Raw genomic sequence first — 21,306 nt, forward strand, 5'->3', positions numbered from 1 at the left:
ACCAAGAGGTTGAGGGTGCTACATGGGAGGCCAAAGTCTATATGATGTCCCGATAACCTCATCTCTTTCCTTTTGTGCCTAATTGAGGTATTTAGTTACTTCATGATTCAATCATCCCAAATCGTGTATTTTAGTTGTTCTCATGGTTTCATATACATTCATATTCATGAAATGAGTTTTAAAGTTATATTTGTGCTTGAGATTAGGCATTTCATGTTGTATACATTTTCGAGGCTTTTTGCATTCATGTTGGGTTTTTATGTCCTTTTCCTATTCCATTTATGCTAGCTTGAGTCTCATTCGAGGATAAATATTCCCAAGAGGGAGATATTGTAAGATCCCAAAAGTTGGAATGTTAGAAAGCGAGGCACAAAAGGTGAAATCCCAAAAAATAATTAGAATTTAGCACCAGGTGATGAACACGAAGGCCATCACGAGCCGTAGTTCTTACCAAGCCTTATGGTGTGCCACCGTGGTGGAGTCCCTAAGCTTCAGTCCTGTAGGGAAGGGACCATGACAAGGGACTATGAGCCGTGGAACCTTCTGTGGTGACCCCTACCCTAAGTCCCTCAGAAAATTCCCAAAGGCAGTGACCACTGCTGGCCATCAAAGGATGTGTAGCCCTTCACGGACTGTGGTTGGTCCCATGGTTAGCATCCCTGCAGACCCTCCTGCAGGTCCTGCACCATGTCCATATTTCATGGGTCGTGGTCCGCGAAGGAATCTCTGGAGAAAGTCCTGAAACGTCCCTCCAAACTCTAGAAATTTCAAGTTAAAGGCAACTACAATGAAGAACCACCATGGATCATGGTGCCCATGATGGGCCATGGTAGGTCTCGTGGTGGGCAGCCTTTACAATCTTCTTTTCAAAATTTCTAAGTCTATCTTCATGGATGGGACCACAGACCATTGTACCCTTCACGGTCCATGGTGATGGCCCATTGTATGTCCCAAATTCAGCTTTAATAAGGGTTATTCTATTCTTTTCCATATATGTCATTTATGAATTGTTAGGACCCAACTCTGCGGGCCATAATGAGTGCCTCAACTAGACACTCACTTGTACCCCTACTAACTATATATAAACTTGCCTCCTGTTTGAGTTATAATATACCAACAGACAGCATAAGGCAACACAACATATAAGCCAATGAGGCTATCGTAACATGTACAGTCGTTCCATAATGAACACACGCACGAGCTGACAAGGCTACCATGACAAAGAGAACGACCCAAAACATAAGACATATAGGTACAATTGTACACAAGTACATATACAACCCACATATATGTCCAAACACCTCTAAGAGTAAGAACAGTAAGATAAGGCAGGGCAGGGCCCCCGCCATACCTGTTAACAAATAAATATATACATCAAAGGTTAGTACCAAAATCTAGGATCCACTACAATGGAGCGCCTCTGAACTGCTGAGTGGGACTTCTACGCTGGCGGATCCCCAAAGTGTGTATCTGTACCTACAGGCATGAAATGCACCTCCCTTCAGAAAGAGGGGGTTAGTACGATATGTTTACTGAGTATGTAAGCATGGACATCATAAGGAAATTACAGTTGGCATAGGGATGCAGAGAACAAGTATAACAATTAATAAATCACTGTACCTGCATCTTGTAAAACGACGTTATGTATCTTAGTGTCATATTCTATACCCGGGCCGTTGTGGGACTCGGTGTTACAAATGTATCATTATGTCATCATATGCATATATATACCTTCCTAGACCTGTATGGTACCGATCAATAATCATATTATCTTACCATCATAAACATATATCATACCTGACCCTTTATGGGACTCGGTCATAACTGGCCCTTTATAGGACTCGGTCATACCCAGCCCTTTATGGGACTTGGTGAATACTTATATTATACCCATCCCTTTATGGGACTCGGTCATACTCGACCCTCTTGTGAGGGACTCGGTGGATGATATATTAACCATATGCATAAGCAGAGCAGTGAATAACCATATGCAGGCTAAATCATTATCTGAGACTCCATAAAATAGCCAAGTGAACAATCAATTGAAGATCCGGGTAGTAATTGTCTTGACTACCCTCTGAGTGTCATTAGGGATCATATTAAGTGGAGCCTCAGGCGTCATAGATATGCATCAAGATAATGCTACACAGCTTACGCAATCAAAGACATTTATCACCCTAGAGCTCTTAGGAATATGACCTTGCGTATCCAGTTACTACCCAACATATGGAAGGCTCGAGGGTAGTAGTTCAACTACTTTAGGACCTTTAACATTCAGAAGTGAGTACAAGCCATGAGTTACACTCGGAACCTATAAATGGAATTACCTCTAACTCATATCATATACCACTTCACTTACATTAAGACATTTCAAGAGAAGGAAGGGATAGGCTTCATGTGTACTACTTTTCGTCATGTAGAAGACTTACAAGACAATAACTCAACTATCGCATGAGTTCTAACATCAAAAAGTGAATAAGATTTACGAACCATACTCGGGGTTCTATGAATGGAATTATCCCCACAGTATATATACCAATCACTTATGACTAAGACATGCCAAAAGAAAAGAAGAAATAAGCTTTACATACTCTCTACTTCCCCTCATATAGTCATCATACACATATGTGTTGTGGAACGTACGACCCGATCCTTAGATATTAACATATATCCTACTTACCCATCAAGGAACTTGATACCCTAAACATTTAATCATAATATCATAACTGATGTCAAAGACATATCAAGAGAGAAGAAGGGCAGCTTTACATACTTATGCCAAAAATATGCCAAGAGAAAGAAGGTAGCTTCACATACCTCTTATGGGTTACCCTTCACCATGTTCGCCTAGTCTTATTTTGAACCTATTTAACATGGAAGCAATACTAAGATTAATAACCTTCAACTGTCCAACTTCCAAATCCACAACCAAGTATTCATAGGAATCATTCCCTTGTCCCTTTCCCTCGACTAGTTTATTACTAGTTATGAAGTTATCGGAAATTGGGCTGCATCTCCCCTGTAACTTGCCCTATCCAACTTCTAATATTATAAGCCATATTACCAAAAACAACAAGCAGCTATATATAAAATCAAATCACTTCAACATTACTCAATACAACTCCAAACAACTAGCTCAAAACTACGATACCAAAATAGGGTTTTTAACCTTTATTTCATAAAACCTTTAACAATACGAAACGGAGGGTCTTGTGGATGCAACCAGAAGTACCTAAACCTATTTTAGAACACTTTACATCCCTACAACACGCCATCCAACTAGCTGCAACCATAGCACGACAATCACAACACACTACGCGACTTCGATTTAACTATAAAGACTTTAATTTAGTTTGTTTCTATCACGAACCAACCCCATAGGCCGTGACTGGGGTCCAACCTAGACCCCCGTATATGTAACTTTCAATTATAACCAAAACCCCAATAGGTCAAAATTTTTCATCTTCATGTAGCCTCCTTCATTCGTATCGTATCATGAAAGAGAATGCAAGCCGACAAGGCTGCCATAACAAAAACATTCACAACGTGCCGTATAGGCACAACCGAAATAACCTCATGAACAACCCACACATATATGTCTACAGACGTCTAAGAATAGTATGATACCATATGGCGGGACAGGGCCCCCGCCGTACCCCAGAATAAACAAATACAAATATATATCGGGGGACTAGTATAAAAAAAACTAAGCTCCAGAATAGTGGAGCACCTCCAATCATAGGTGAGCGGAAATCTGGAGCTGGCGGATCTCTGAACTGAATATCTGTACCTGCGGGCATGAAACGCAGCCCTTCGAAAAAAGGGGGGTCAGTACGATACATGTACTAAGTATATAAGAATACATTACTGAGATAACAACTAAAATAGGGATGCAGGAAATCAAATATAGCATTTAATAGGGTACTGTACTTGCACCTCATAAAATAAATTCCTGTATACCAATATCAAGTACCGTATCCGTCCTGCTCGGGGACTCAGTATCACAAATACATCATTTATCATGATAGGCATATGCACATTGTTAGCACTGTGGAACGTACAACTCGATCCATATATAGCAAGCACATGCCGAGGAACGACAAACCGATCCATATATTGTGTAATAATGCCGAGGAACGATGGCCCGATCCGTATATCTCATGATAATGCCGAGGTATGACGGCCCGATCCGTATCTCATATATTAGTTCCGAGGAACAATAGCCCAATCCGTATACATGCATATCATATAATAATGCCGAAGAATGACGGCCCAATCCACATATTACCTAACAATGCATATATGTGCCTGTAAGACTTGGCAACATGTCAAACATCCCTCAGTATCCCCATAAAACATGTTCCAGAGCCCCTAGGTATAGGAGCTTACACCTCCAATCATTATTTAACATATAGAAGGGTCAAGGGTCGTAGTTCAACTACTTAATGGTCCTGATTATTCAAGAGTGAGTACAAGTCATGAGTCACATCCAGAGCCTATACATGGAGCTGTCCCTAACTTATATCATACATCGTTTCACTTACATTAAGCCATTTCAAGAAAAGTAAGAGATAGGCTTCATGTGTATTACTTTTTATCATGTAAAAGGCTTACAAGACCATAACTCAACCATAGCGAGAGTTCTAATATCAAGAAGTGAATAAGATTAATGAATCATGCTCGGGGTTCTAAGAATGGGACTATCTCCACATTATATATACCAACCACTTATGACTAAGACATGCCAAAAGAAAAGAAGATAAGCTTTACATACTTATGCCAAAAACCTGCCAAAAGAAAGCTTCACATACCTCGTATGGACTTCTCTCAATCATTCCCACGCCTCCGAACCTATTTAACATGGAAGAAATGCGAGTATCAACAACCTTATCTTTTCAGTGCCCTCAGTTGCACCTTAATATTCATGGAACCTATATCCTTATTCATCTTCTCGACTAGTTCTTTAATTAGTTAAGGCGTTAACAAAAAATGGGCAGCACCTCTCATATAAAGTGCCCTATCTGAATTTCCAATTACATCCCTAATCACTACATCCAACCAGTAACAACACCCTGCAGTATATATACACCTAAAACATGGCAACATCACACAACACAAGCTCCAAACAACCTGATGAATATTACGACACCAAAATAGGGTTTCTAGTCTTTATTTTGCAAGCCTTTATTTATACGAAAAGGGGGGTTGTGTGGCTTCTACCAGAAGCACCTACACCCCTTTTATAACAAATTTAGGCCCTGAAACAAGCCCCAACACACCTGCAACATTACATCACAAGCACAATACTTTACTTCGACGATAATTCAACTATAGCGACTCCAATTTAGTTTGTTTCGAATGTCAAGTATTTCTATGATGTTTTCACATTTCCAGCCACTTAAACAACATATAATAATCTTCATAACAACACCATAAACCACACATTTAAAGGAAAACCCTTACTTTAACCTAAACTCGTCAAACTTGCCAAAATTATCAAAACATGGATTCTGGACAGCCTACTGTCTTGTATTGTCGCTTAGTTTCGAAGGGGTAATTGAGGTAAAAAGGATTTGTGTCCTCAATGAAATTTATAGACATGTGTCTTAGGGTAGCAAAAAATTTCTAATCACCCTTACAGAAACTTTGTACAAAACGATATGCCCCAAATACCAATAGCACTCCTTGTAGAATTTTTAAAACGAACCCTGGGCAGCACCTCACCTATACTTACTCATCCTTTTTAGAGACGATAAAAGCAGAACTGGGTTTTAGAGTCTAAATAAAAGTTATGTCCCTATGAAATATATTTCCAAAACATCTTGAATCACTTGAAACGAAGCCCTACACAAGGAGTTATACTTGTTTTACTAACAATAGTATCATTCAAAAATGGGTTTGTTAACAAGAACAGAAACCTCCTCGTTGCCCCAAATTGAAATGTTTCCTTATTAAACACTGCTATATCACCGTAGGATACCTTAAATAATTAATTCACAAAATGAAATCGGGCCTTACCTTTTTGTCTTGGCCAACCCGTAGCTCCCTCCCTTGGCTTCTCTAGTTTTTCTCTCAACTCTCTCTATTTTTTTCTAAGTGTAAAATGAATATAAGATGACAGTCATCAAAGGGAACATATATATCCTTTCTTAGAAGTGACATGTGTCATCCCCTAAGGGTGACACGTGTCAAACTCTCATTGGGCCACTTCATCCATGCAACCTATTAGGGGCTGTCACGTGGCCATATGGGACCCACCTCAAGGTGTGTCACCTACTTGGTCCAAGTAGGTGCATCACCTACTTGCTTCCAAGTAGGTGCATCACCTACTTGCTTCCGAGTAGGTGCTACGCCTCCATTCGCCTCTGCCATGGGTTTGTAATCTCGTCTCACTTTAAGAGCCTATGTAATCCTTGATACATAAGCTTGACATGTACTCCAGTAGTTTATTTATGTGAGATGTCCAAGTCGGTAGCTTACGTAAGTACATGGAGTCCTACGACTCATTACTTAGCCTCCAACTCCTTCCGGATTCTTTAAATCCTATTTCCAATCTTCACTATTATGGGGAATCACGTCCTCCCTTCCTTAGAGTTATTTGATAACATGGTAGATAATCTAGATCACATGACACTTTCGACTAGACTTAATACAATGTCCCAAGGTACGAAAGTACGAGATATAACAGTTTCTAACGTCAAGCATCCTTATACAAGTTTTCCACTTCTAGCCTTATTTAAGACATGTAATATACTGCATTAAAATATCATAAACTCTAATTTGAAAGGGAAAACCTTACCTTGCCCAAAACTCGCCTCGGAAGTTCTTTTAGCGCGGCTAAAACTTTGTGGCTGTTTATTAACCTTTTGGTGTTGCTCCAAACCATAATTTTTCATTACTAACATCTTCATACCATCATGGTATACCTTAAATACTTAATTCACAGAACAGAATCGGAAAACATTCCCTTTTCTCCCCTTGGCCACCACTACTTTCTCTCTAGCAGTAGGGTTTCTTCTCTTCCTTTTTTCTCTTGAATTTTCTAGAGAAGTATGGAACTTATGGGATAAGGATGAAGCTAAAAGTCATAAAACATATATATATAGGCTATTTTAGGGGTGACACGTGTCAACCCCTATGTTACACCCCATACTTTAGTACCTTGGAATGCTTCGTAAGCCTCTTAAGTTTTTGGGAAGGCTCTTAAGTTTCTTAGAAGTCATCACGTGAGTGGGATAATCTATAACACTATCAAATAATCCTAAGGAAAGGAGAAGGAGATACTCCATAAGAGAGAGGATTGGAAATAGGGGTATAAGAATCCGAAAGAAGTTGGGAGCTAAGTAGTGAGTCATAGGACTCAACGTACTTGTGAAAGCTATTACTTGGGAAATTTTGCATACTAATCCACTTGAGTATGCGTTGAGCATAAGTAGCAAGGAATGCATAGGCTCTTGAAGTAAGGCGAGATTATGGACCTACGGAAGGAAAATAAGGAAACGACGCGCCTACTCGAAGCAAGTAGGTGATGCACCTACTTGGACAAGAAGGCAATGCACCTACTTAGTATTAAGTAGGTGATGCATCAGCTTGGGGTGGACCCCACTTCCACATTGCAGCATGTGATTGGCCGTATGGGTTGAGGTGGCACCATAGGAGGCTGCCACGTGTCACCCCTAGGGGGATGCCACGTGTCACCTTCTAAAGAGGTAGATATATATGTATTATTATGACTATTAACTCATTCTTCATCCAAAATTTCAGCAAGCATAAGAGGAAAAACATAGAGAGAAAAGAGAGCAGCCACGGTTTAAGAGAAACTAAGGTAAGTTTCTAATTTTCTCTCCGTAAATTAATTATCTACGGTGTTCCTCAACTACGTGGAGGTGTATATATGTATATTATGATGCCTACGGAACCATATTTTCAGTTCTACACATGGAAAACTAAGAGAAGCTTAAAGAGAAAACCTAGAGAGTCAAGGGGAGAGGGCTACGGGTTTGGCCTTGGAAGGTGAGTCTTCTGATTTTTTCCCGTGAATTAATTATTTTAAGGTATTCTACGGTGATATGAAGGTGTTTAATAATGGAAATTTCAGATTTGGTGCAGCAAGAAGTAACACAAACAGCCCCTTAATTTCAGCCGCGTCGAGGTGTTCCGAAGTTAATTTTCAGCGAGTTTGGAAAGCCCGTTGTTAAGGTATGGCTTGATTCTCTTCTCCATAGTTTTGGTAAGGGTTTGTAAATGCTATGAAGGTGTTATTAATTAAAGTTATGGTTTGGAGCAGAACCAAAAAGATACAAACAGTCCGCTAAAGTTTCAGCATGTTAAGGAACTTCCGAGGCTAGGTTTTGGCTAGTTTTGGCCAATTTCGGGTAAGGTAAGGTTTCTCCTCTTAATTTGGAGTTTATGGTATTTTTAAGAAGTGCATTATATGTGGTTGAAGTATCTGTAAATGTGAAAACATCATAGATATGCTTGACGTTCGAAATAAACTAAATTGGAATTGCTATAATTGAATTGTCGTCGAAGTAAAGTGTTGTGCTTGTGGTGTACTGCTGCAGGTGTGTGGGGGTTTGTTGCAGGGACTAAATGTGTTCTAAAAGGGGTGTGGGTGATTCTTGTAACAGCCACACAACCCCTCGTTTCGTATAAATAAAGGCTTTGCGAAATAAAGACTAGAAACCCTATTTTGGTGTCGTAATTTACAGCAAGTTGTTTGGAGCTTGTGTTGAGTGATGTCGCCATATTTTATATGTATATGCTGCAGGGTGTTGTTGTTGGTTGGCTGTAGTGATTAGGGATGTAATTGAAAATTCGGATAGGGCACTTTATAGGGGAAGTGCTGCCCAATTTTCATTAATGCCTTAACTAATTAAAGAACTAGTTGAGGAGACGAATAAGGAAATAGGTTCCATGAATGTTAAGGTGCAACTGAGGGTATTGAAAAGTTAAGGTTGTTGATACTCGCATTTCTTCCATATTAAATAGGTTCGGAGGACGACGATGTGAACGTGATTAAGAGAAGTCCATACGAGGTATGTGAAGCTTTCTTTTGGCGTGTTTTTGGAATAAGTATGTAAAGCCTAGCTTTTCTTTATTTTGGGCATGTATTAGATTTGAGTGATAAATGATATGTGTATGAAGCTTGGGGTAAGTCTATTCATGAGCCCTGAATATGATTCATGATTCATAATTCGTGTTCACTGCTGAATGTTAAGACTCTTAAAGTAGTTAAGCTTCCATTCCTCAAGTCTTCTATATGCTGAAAAATAGTGTATGTAAAGTTATTCTTCCTCTCTTTTGGCATGACTTATATGTAAGTATTGTGTATATGATGTTTGAATTTATTCCACTCTTAAAACTCTAAGTGTGAGTTAAGGCTCTTGTGCATTTCCTACTGATTAGAACTCCTGTAACAAGTTGAGTCATTACTTTTCAAAGTCTTCCATGTGATAGGAAATGGTACATGTAAATCTTGTCTTTTCCTACTTCTAGAAAGACTAGACGATAGGTACTATAGAACATGGATTTGGAGATAGCTCCATTTATAGATTCTGGATTTTAACTCATAACTTGTACCCACTTCTGAATGATAAGGACCTTGAAGTAGTTGAACTACGACCCTTGAGCCTCCTATAGGTTGAATAGTGTTGGGATGTGTAAGCTCTTGTACCTTGGGGCTCTTGAACATGCTTTATAATGATATCTAAGGGATGTTTGATATGTTACAGAGTTTTGCGTGCATGTATAAGCATTATGATATATATATGGATCGGGCCAAACATACCTCGGCATATTTTGCTATATAAGGATCGGGTTGTACGTTCCACGACAGGTTATGCATTATACGGATCGGGCCGTCGTACCTCGACATTATTATGCATTATACGGATTGGGTCATTGTACCTCGGCATCATCATGTAATTTATGGATCGGGCTGTCATACCTGGGCATTATCATTTAAAATATAGATTGGGCCGTCATTCATCGGCATGTGCTTGCTGTATATATGGATCGGGTCGTACGTCCCACAGTGCTAATAATATACATACGCCTATCATGATAGATGATGTGTTTGTAACATTGAGTCCCCGAGTGGGCCGGATATGGTACGTGATAATGGTATACATGACTTCATTTTATGAGATGCAGGTATATTACCCTATTAAATGCTATACTCGGTTTCCTGCATCCCTATTTCAGTTGTTATCTCAGTTATGTATGCTTATATACTCAGTACATGTATCGTACTGACCTCTTTTTCTTTGGGGGGCTGTGTTTCATGCCCATACGTACAGATGTTCATTTTGGAGATCCGCCAGTTTAGGATTTCCATCAGCTATGTTGGAAGTGTTCCACTATTTCGGAGCCTGGCTTTTGGGTACTGGTCCTGCGATGTATATATTTTTTTATGCAGGGGTACGGTGGGGGCCCTGTTCCGCCATATGTTGTCGTTCCTATTCTTAGAGGTCTGTAGATATATGTGTGTAGGTTGTTTAGGAGTTTATTTCAGTTATGCCTAAGTGATATGTTGTAAAAACTATTATGTTGTGGAAGCCTTGTCGGTTGGATTTTCCTTTCATGACATGATGCAAATGAAAGAGGCTCCACGTGTATGAATATTTTATCATCCACTGGGTTCATGTATTTGGTTCCTATATCTAGAAAGCTATATGAACATGAAAAACATTTAACCCATTGAGGGTTATGTGAGCAGTATCATGTTATACATAGTCTAATTTGACTATAGTCGACAGATAGGTACACGGGGGTCCAGGTCATACCCCAGTTGCAGCCTACAGGGTTGGTTCGTGACACCCTAAGTGGTGACAAGTGTCAATCCCTAAGTGGTGACATGTGTCATGCCCTTATTGGGCCAACACACCACCTCCTCCAACCATGAGCTGCCACATAGCATATGGGGGCCCACCCCTTGCTCCTGCTGCTACCACCAGGCACTTCCAGCTACTGCCAGATGGCACTCTCCCATACTTCCAAGTGTTACCTTCTTTTCCCCCTCATGGGTTCATAATCTCATCTTACTTTATGAACCTATGCAATTCTTGCTACATAAGCTTAGAATGTACTCAAATAGCTTAAGTAAGTAAGACTTCCAAGTTGGTAGCTTAAGTAATTAAGTCGATTCCTACGACTCATTATTTGGTCTCCAACTTCTTCCGAATTCTTACAACCCTATTTCCAATCTTCTCTATTATGGGGTATCTCATTCTTCCTTTCGTAGAATTATTTGATAGCATTATAGATTATCTGGCGCACATCGTAACTTTTAAGAAGCTTTAAGAAGCTCAAAGAAACTTAAGAACCCTTCCAGAAACATAAGAACCTTTCAAGGATTAAGAAGCTTAAGAAGCGTTCCACGGTACAAAAGTATGGGGTATAACATCCTTCCCCACTTTAGAACATTCGTCCTATAATGTAAACCAAAAACCCTCGTTAAGATCTTATACAGACTATATGGAGAGTTTCTCTATTCCACTGCAATAACATATACTTTCATCGAGCACTCAATATAAGAGCTCCAAAGGTTAGGATTACCTGTAGACGTAGGGAATAGGTACGGGTACTTGTGTTTTTTTTCCTTTTTAGCTTCCTAGGTCACTTGTTCCTTATTTTCATTTCGCCTCAACACCTTGATGGAAACTACGTCCTTAACTCACAACTTCCTAATCCCCCTGTTACACCCAACATTTTTAAACTCGGAATGTCTCATAAGTTCCTTAGACATTATCATGTGAGATGGAAATGCTACGAAACTATCAAACGACTCTAAGGAAGGGAGAATGTGATACCCCATAGTAGAGAAGGTTGGAAATGGAGTCATAAGAATCCGGAAGGAATTGGAGGCTAAGTAATGAGTTATTGGACTCGATTTACCTACGTAGCTGCTAACTTGGAAGTCCTACATACTTAAGCTATTGGAGTACGTACCAAGCTTGCATAGCATGCATTACATAGGCTCTTAAGATAAGACAAGATTACGAACCCACGGGGGAGAGGAGAAGATGACACGTGGCAATAAAAGGAGGTGCCACGTGGCAGCCTAGGGAAGTGACACATTGTAGCAGGTGACCCACCTACTTGGGGTCAAGTAGGTGACCCACCTAAATGGGGGTGGGCCCCACCAAGGTCACGTGGCAGCCTTGGAGGCTAGGTGTTGATTTGTGGATTAATAAGGGCTTAACACGTGTCACCCTTAGGGGATGACACGTGTCACTTCCTAAGGAACCATATATATGTATTTTAATGACTCTCAAGTCATTATTTATCAAAAAATCAGCCCAAAACATAGAGAGAAAAACGTGGAGATGAAGAAGGGAAGGAGGCAACCATGGTTTAGAAGAATTAAAGGTGAGTTCTTCACTTTTCCTACATAAATTAATTATCTATGATGTTCCTCAACCCCGTGGAGGTGTATATATGTATCTTAGGATGTCTATGGAATTAATTCTTCAGCTTGGAACTTGAGAGAAAGTTGAAAGAACAAAGAGAGAAAACGTTAAAAACTAGTTAACAAACCCATTTTTAGAAGGGATAGTTGTTAGTAATATTGGTATAACTTCTTGTGTACAGCTTCGTTACTGGTGATTCAATATATTTTAGAAAGGTATTTCATATTTCAATAACTTTCATTGATCATTTAAAATCCATTTTTGCTTTTATCATTTAGAAAAAGGGTGATGAACTGTAGAGGAGGTACCGCCCAGATTTTGGTTTTGGAAATCTTACACGGACTGCTGTTGGTGTTATGATCATATCTTTTTGTATAGAATTGATTTTGGTGTGATTCAAAATTGTATGCGACCCTAAGACACATGTATATAACTTTCATGGAGGATGTAAATCATGTTTCCCTCAATTACCCCTTCAAAACGAAGTGACAAGGTAAAACAGTAAGCTGTCCAGAATTCACGTTTTGATAGTTTTGAGTAAGTTGTTTGGGGTTTGTATTGTGTAATATTGGTGTGAATTGCTTGTATATATGTTGCAGGTTGTTGTTGTTGGTTGGCTGTAGTTATTAAGGGTGTGATTGGAAATTTGGATAGGGCACATTATAGGGGAGGTGCTGCCCAATTTTCGTTAATGCCTTACCTAACTGAAGAACTAGTCGAAGAGACGGGCAAGGAAATAGATTCCAGGAATGCTAAGGTGCAACCTAAGATGCTGGATAGCTAAGAGTAGTTGATATTCATATTACTTTCATGTGGAATAGGTTCAAAGGACGACGAGGCAAATGGGATAAAGAGTAACTCACAAGAGGTATGTAAAGTTTTCTCTTTGCATGTTTTGGTATAAGTACGTACAACTATCTCTCATTTCCCTTGATATATATTTGGTACGAAAATGAGATTATGATGCCATAGTGGTTCACCGAGCCCCATAATGGGTCGGGTACGAAATATATATATGAAGATCACCTGAAGGAAAGTACAGACTACATAAAGCTTATTCTCTTTCTTCTTTTGGGCATGTCTCTGTCTTAGTTGTAAGTTGAATATGATCTGAGCTCCAGGGTAACTCCATTCTTAAACATCTATTATTTACTTCTGAATATTGAACTCCTACAGTAGTCGAACTATTTCCCTGGAAACTTTTATATGTTAAAGAGGTACCAAATGTACAGGCTCCAAGTCTTAATGACTCTATGAGATTAAGTGTTTTTGATTCCATAAATGATTTGGCCCTATGTTAATACATGTCTAGGGTCCCCGAGATTACTTTTGAGACAGCCCATAATGGCATTTAGAGAATACTTAAGATGACTACACCGTTACTCGGGTCCTCAAACAAAAGCTTAACTTTCTTATTTTGTCTTGTCTCTGATAATGATTTAAATTGCATATAGTTACTCACTACTCTACTTGTGTATACTGTAACCCTTTTTTTATCGAGTCCCAGGTCGAGTACGTTATCTTGCACAATTCACTGCATTGTTCACTAAGCCCCTAACTAGAGGGACGGGTACGTATGTATATATATGATGATGTGTTGTAATAAGGTGGTAATGGCGTCGGACCTATGATGGTCCTACAGATGTGATTCACCGGACCCCTGAAAGAGCCAGCTATATTGTATAAATTGAGCATGCATACTTTTGTGATTCACAAAGTACAGGTACATGTCTTCGATTTGATAATTTGTTCCCCTGCTTCTCTATTTCGAATATACCTCCAGTATATTATGTTACATTTTACATACTCAGTACATATGTCGTACTAACCCCCTTTCTCGGGGGGCTGCATTCATGCCCGCAGGTACAGATACAGGTTTTAAGAGTCCATCAGCTTAAGATTCCATGCAGCTCAGCTAGAAGAGGCTCCATTGTATCGGGGACTAGTTTTTGATACTGTCCACTAATGTATAAAATTGTTTTATCCATTCGGGGGTACGACGGGGGCCCTGTCCCGCCATATGTTGTCATTTATAATTTTAGAGGTATGCAGACATGTATATATGGGTTGTGTATGTCAGTTTGATTCAGCTGGATCTACATGATATATGATATATGTTAATATGTTATGGCAGCCTTGTCGGCTTGCGTTCCCTGTCATGTTGTGGCACAAATGAAAAGGGTTACAGGTTTATGAGAATGTTATCGCTTAGTGGGGCTCTGTTACATGATATTGTTTTATTTATAGTTCAATGTGACCACAACTGATAGATATGTATACGAGGGGTCTAGGTCGGACCCCAGTCGCGGCCTATAGGGTTGGGTTGTGATAGAAGTGGTATTAGAGCAATTCGTCCTTGGATTATCTGCAGACTGTGTCTAGTCGAGTCTTGGATATCGATGTGTTGCGCGCCACATCTATAAACAGGAAGCTATAGGGCATTTAGGATGTTTCCTTTCCTTCACATCTGAGATCGTGTTATAGATCCGAGTAATAGGAATATTTCTTATACTAACCTTGGATCTTAACAAAAGGGCGACATCAACCAAAGGAAGTGATTGACGACATAGACGTGACGAAACACACAAGTAAGTAAAGTAAAGGCATGAAAGATATCTGTTAGGTTAAGTTATGGAAGAAAAATTGAAATGTAAAGTCGAAACCTAAAAGGAAAGTAGACTGGAAAATACAACAACTGCAGTTTGAAGTTGGACATACAAGGTAAGTCAAGTATTTTTATATTATTATTGACATTGAAAGCCCTGTGTGGCTGCGATATGAGATGCTATTGAAAGCCCTATCCGGCTATGATATGACATGAATATATATATATATATATATGTGTTGGCCCTGTTAGGCATTGTTGGTATTTTCTGCATGCAGGTTGTGGGATAGTAAGAAGTGTAGAGGAAACTCTGTCGAAATTTTCCCAGGATAAGAAAAGGAAACGGAACATAGACTTTTAGTATGCCTTAAAAATTGATACCAAGTACCCCTACTATGTTTAACTAAAGCTATAAAAGGTACCCTTCAGGTCGTCAATAAGGGACACCCTTTTTACTCGGGGAAGTTTATTTCGGAAAAACAAAAGTCTGTCTGAGCAGTACAGTTCAGACCGCAGTATCTCCAGCCATAATTGTGTTGTAAGAATAAAAAAAAGAGAAGCTCAGGTTGAAGGGTGAGATGTCCGGTAATTGAGCTTCACTCTTTTTGAAAGTACCAAGCCCCAACTCCTATTGTAAATTAGATAAGTTGTTCGTACCTCGAGATAAACTCAGAAGGAGACTAGGTAGGTCGAGTATAAAAAGGAAAGTACTATGATGTTTAAGATGTTCTGGTTTCTTCCTACAGTGGTTGGGAAATGGTTTACAATAAAAGTTTATAGTTTTCCACCAACTAATTGGGGAAAGAACTTCTAAGCAGAAGCACCTCAAAGAGATGTTAGGAACTTAATATGAGTACGAACAAAAAGGGGGATATGTAAGTATGAATTTAACGGGGTGATATAATTATATAGGGATAAAGTAGGACCACTAGCAAGGCGCACTTAATATACGTTGATTAAGCTAAAAGCCTACGTTGAGTACACAGTAAGAGCATGGAGCTTAATATACAAAGAAATGATGTGTGTACACAACGTCGCCCTAAAAATAGTGGAACCCTTAAGGGACGAGGATGGCAAACTTAAGGAATAATTTATGTGACCTACATCACTGAAGGAATAAAAAGCGCAACTTCCATTTATCTTAAGAAACAAAGGATATAGGCTGGGAAAGCCACTACTCCAAGAGAACATGGGACAATGAATGCCGGAAAACAAATGTTACTTAGTTAAAAGAAAATTTAGAACGGCTACAAGTGTATATTAACTTTTTATAAAGACAAGTAGAAGGTGGCCTTGGACGAGTTGTTCCATGGGTCTTATTACTAAAGTACAGATTAATAGAGGAGATGTTGCACTATGTATGGAAAAGCTCTCGTTGCTTCGTGATTTAGCCAAGGTTCCGTACGTGGATAATCAGGTTATAAAATATATGGAAAAATGGGGACATGATGCAGTACTAAGTAGACTGGGGAAGGAGACCAGATGAATTTGAAAATGGACATAAAGACATAGAGCAAGGTGTAAGAAAATAAAAGTACGAGTACCCTCTAACGGGAGGGGGGGGAAGTTAATGAGAAAATGGCAAAAGTAGGAGAAGGCAATTTGTATGGAAATATATTTGAGATAGATGTCTAAACTTTAACAAAATATCTTGCTGAACCAAGTTATAAAGGTCCGGAAACCACCAATAATTGGATGGAAGCCAGAATGCTACGTAAGACAGCGTTAAGAAGTTTTGACGAGACCCTAAATGATATAACACTAGAAGGTGGGTACGTATAAAAGCAAAAGAATATACCAATGAAAGGATATCGAATAACTCAAGGGACACTACGAAGGATAATGACAGCATACAAGATCAAAAGCCACATGTTGGCTGTAGAGTTGGTCATAAATGATATTGCGATAGATAAATAACCAAGGAAAAGAAATAGCAAGACTCCTATGGTAGGAGATAAGATGAGCAAGGAGTAAATAAGGAAATAGAAAGAAGTGCGACAAGGTATTTCTTGCACTCTCTCATATTCTCGTAAAGATAAAGAATGACATGAGAATTTATCAAGAAGGTTACAAGCGGGGGTAAGGAAAAATTGTGAAATGGTTTAAATAAGAAGGATAGGACTAGCTGGTTACTATAGGATTGGCAAGCTGATATGTCAAATTCCTTTAGAACTATGCCAGCTAATGATAGACAGAACTCAAAGTGGCTCAAAGGGCATTATATGAACGAACTTTAGCGCTACTCAGTAGCTAACCCTAATGAATGGATGCATATAAAAAGGGGTGAATACAATAGAAGGATTTAAACTAAAATGATCAAAAAGGGACATGGTCGAGTGGAACTAAAGACCTACCCCTATACCGGTTATAAGATAACAGAGGAAAGGGAAAGGCAACACATAAAGACTAGTGAGACGATGCTAAGATAAATTTTGGGCTAAGTTGAGTGCCCCGCACATTATTGCAAGGATTTCCATGAAATACGACATGAGGACTTTCCAAGGAGGTCACCCATCCCAGTATTTCTCTCGCCCAAGCATACTTAACTTCTAAATTCTGGTGGAATTTAGTGCGATAGTGCGGATGTGGTCGCGCGAGATGGAAGAACCTGAACTAGCGGCAGAGAAACGACTTGAGATTATGTTCCTGGAGTACTATACGTTACATTAAGGGTATTGTAAAAAGGATTTAAGAAAGACAAGAAGGATTAGCTAACTGTTAACTGACGACGCACTCGAATGCCACAACTCTCCAACATAGTACCAGTTAAAGAGAGGAAAACCACAGAATGACTATATGGGCCAGTGGGCGAGAGAATTTTGACACCACCTGGCAGCCAACTCTAAGGATTGAAAAGCAAAACCCAAAAATTAAAGTGCCAGTTAAAGTTCTGAAGAAAGTCAAGAAGAACTATACGAAGCTAAAGATTCCCGAATTATCAACGTCATCACGCACCTATTCTATACTCTTCAAAAGTAGGGTGCTATATGGGTTATTGCGAGAAGGCTAACGAATCAGCCCATTTGCTTTCAAGCAAGACCACCTATGCAGCTAGAACTAGGTGAACTATAGGACAAGGAGGTAGTAAGGTTCCGTGAGGTTTCCCCAGCTAATATCTCAGATAGAGGGAGTTCAATTATGATTAACATCTGAAGATACTCGGGAGCACAGACAGGTCTTCGTACCGCATTTTTCCTTGAGCTGCTGAACAGACTGAGCATACTATCCAATGCTAGAAGACATATTGAGACCTTATATGGTTGGCTTTAAGAGTAACTGGGACGATCATCCACTACTTATTGAGTTTACCTACCATAATGGCTACCACTTTGGTATCCAGATGACCCCCTACAAGATGTTGTAAGGCAGAGTGTATATGTCCCCCTGTTGGGGAAGAGACTAAACCGGTAGGCCAAACAAGATTAAGAAAACTATTGACTAACAACCCAGAGTCGGTAGAAATGATATACAGATAATCGACATAGACATTCAGAGTTCAAATGGATGATTGGATGTTCATAACGGAGTCACCCAGAAAAGAGAACTTAACCCAAAATATATTAGACTGTATCATGTTGCTTATAAGGTAGGCAACATGGCTAGTAAGTTGAGCTTACCACCTTATTTGGAAACTATGCGCTCAGTCCATCAGATAGGAATGCTTCACAAGGGTACTGACGAGTCACCCAGGGTATATTCCATAGATGATGTCTAGGAGATGGAATCCTGTGAGGAAAAAAAATCTATCGCCATCTTAGACCGGCAAATTGGAAGATTTTAGACTAAAGACGTGCCTTCCGTCAAGATACATGGAAAAACCAAAACCAGAAAGAGAATGACCGGGGAAACTAAATAGAACATGAAACACAGGTATTCACACCTTCCCGACGTCAACAGGTAACCCCAACTCCGGAAATTCATATATTAAGTACTTGGATAGAAGTAGGTGTTATGGAAACAATAAAGAATCTCCCTACGATTTGTATAAGGTGCTAAGAGAAATTTTGTCTAACATTCAGGGACGAATGTTCTAAAGGGGGGAAGGATGTTACACCCCATACTTTTAAACTCGGAATGTCTCATAAGTTCCTTAGAAATTATCATGAGAGACGGATACGCTATGACACTATCAAACGACTCTAAGTAAGGGAGAATGTGATACCCCATAGTAGAGAAGGTTGGAAATGGAGTCATAAGAATCTGGAAGGAATTGGAGGCTAAGTAAGGAGTCGTTGGACTCGATTTACCTACGTAAGCTACTAACTTGGAAGTCCTACATACTTAAGCTATTGGAGTACGTACCAAGCTTGCGTAGCATGGATTACATAGTCTCTTAAGACAAAATGAGATTACGAACCCACGGGGGAGAGGAGAAGGCGACACGTGGCAGCAAAAGGAGGTGCCAGGTGGCAGCAGGTGACCCACCTTCTTGGGGTAAAGTAGGTGACCCACCTTCTTGGGGTCAAGTAGGTGACCCACCTACTTGGGGGTGGGCCCCACCAAGGACACGTGGCAGCCTTGGAGGGTAAGGGTGGATCTGTGGCCCAATAAGGGCTTGACACGTGTCACCCTTAGGGGATGACACGTGTCACTTCCTAAGGGACCCTATATATGTATGTTAATGACTCTTAAGTCATTTGGAGTCCAAAAATCAGCCAAATTATAGAGAGAAACGTGAGAGAAAGGGAGCTCACAACAGCAGCCACAAATTAGAGGAAATTAAGATAAGTTCTTCACTTTTCTTCCGTGAATTAATTATCCACGGTGTTCCCTAAGTAAGTGGATATGTATATATGTTATTTATGATGTTTATGGAATCAAAAATTCATCTTTACGATTGGAAATTTGGAAGAAAAGAAGAAGAGAAATACGTGGAGGGGCAAAGAGGGAGCTACGGGTTTGGACCTCTTTGAGATAAGCCCCGACTTTCGTTCCATGAATTAATTATTTATGGTATCCCACGGTTGTATAAAGATATTTAATATCTTAAAATCATAATTTGGGGCACTAAAGAAGTATCAAAAATAGTCCGCTCCGTTTCAGCACGACAAAAGATTTTCGAAACAAGTTTTAGCTAATTTCGGGTAAGGTAAGGTCTTTCCCTCTAATTTGAAGTTTATAATGTTATATTAGGGTGTATTACACACCTTAGGGGCTGATTTAAGTTGGGTAAAAGGTTTGAAAAGTTCGGCGTTCGGAATAAACTAAATTGGAGCCGCTAGAAGTGAATTGTCATCGAAATGAGGCGTTGTTCTTGTGAGTTGCTGCTGCAGGGGGGTGATGTGTTGTTTCAGGGACTAAATATGTTCTAAAGTGGGTTATGGTTCTTCTGGTTGAAGCCACATGACCTCTCGTGGCGTATAATTAAATGCGTTACAAAATAAAGGCTAGACACCCTATTGTGATACCGTATTTTTGAATAAGTCGTTCGGAGTTTATGTTGTATATTGTTGGTGTGAATTGTTGTAGTATGTTGTTGTTGGTTGTTTGTAGGTATTAGGGAACTAATTGTAAATTCAGATAGGGCACATTATAGGGCAGGTGCTGCCCAATATTCGTTAACGCCTTAGCAAACTAAAGAACTAATTGAGGAAACAACTAAGAAAATAGATTCCATTAACACTAATGTGTAACCTAAGATGATGGAAGATTAATAAGGGTTTATATTCATATTACTTTCATGTTGAATAGGTTCAAAGGACGGCGAGACAAACAGGATAAGGAATAATTCAGACAAGGTGTGTGAAGCTTTCTATTGGCGTGATTTTAGAATAAGTACGTAGAGCTATCTTTCTTTTCTTTTGGCATGTCTTAGATGTAAGTTATGAATGATATGTATGTGATATTTGGGATTCAATCCATTCAAAATCACTGAATATAAGTCGAAACTCTCGTTTCCTTTTTGATGTTAGAACTCCTGCAATAGCGGGGTTATTGCCTTTAAGTCTTCTATGTGATGAAAAATAGTACATCTAAAGCCTATCTCTTCTTTCCTTTGGAATGGCTTAATTTTAAGTAAAATGATATATGATATGGGTTTAGAGGTAATTCCATTTATGAGCTCTAAGTGTAACTCGTGACTTGTAGTCACTTCTAAACATTAAGAGTCTGAAAGTAATCAAACTATTATTCTTGAGCCCGCTATATAATGAGTAGTAAGTGGAGGTTCCAGCTCCTCTTTTTAAAGTCTCTGAAATGATCAATTTCTCTGATTGCATAACTGTGTCTCTGATTGTATAAACCATGTTTCTGATTGCATAAGCTGTGTGGCATTGTCTTGATGCATGT

This window comes from Solanum dulcamara, chromosome 5 (assembly GCF_947179165.1).
Source record: "Solanum dulcamara chromosome 5, daSolDulc1.2, whole genome shotgun sequence".
NCBI classification, from domain to species: Eukaryota; Viridiplantae; Streptophyta; class Magnoliopsida; order Solanales; family Solanaceae; genus Solanum; species Solanum dulcamara.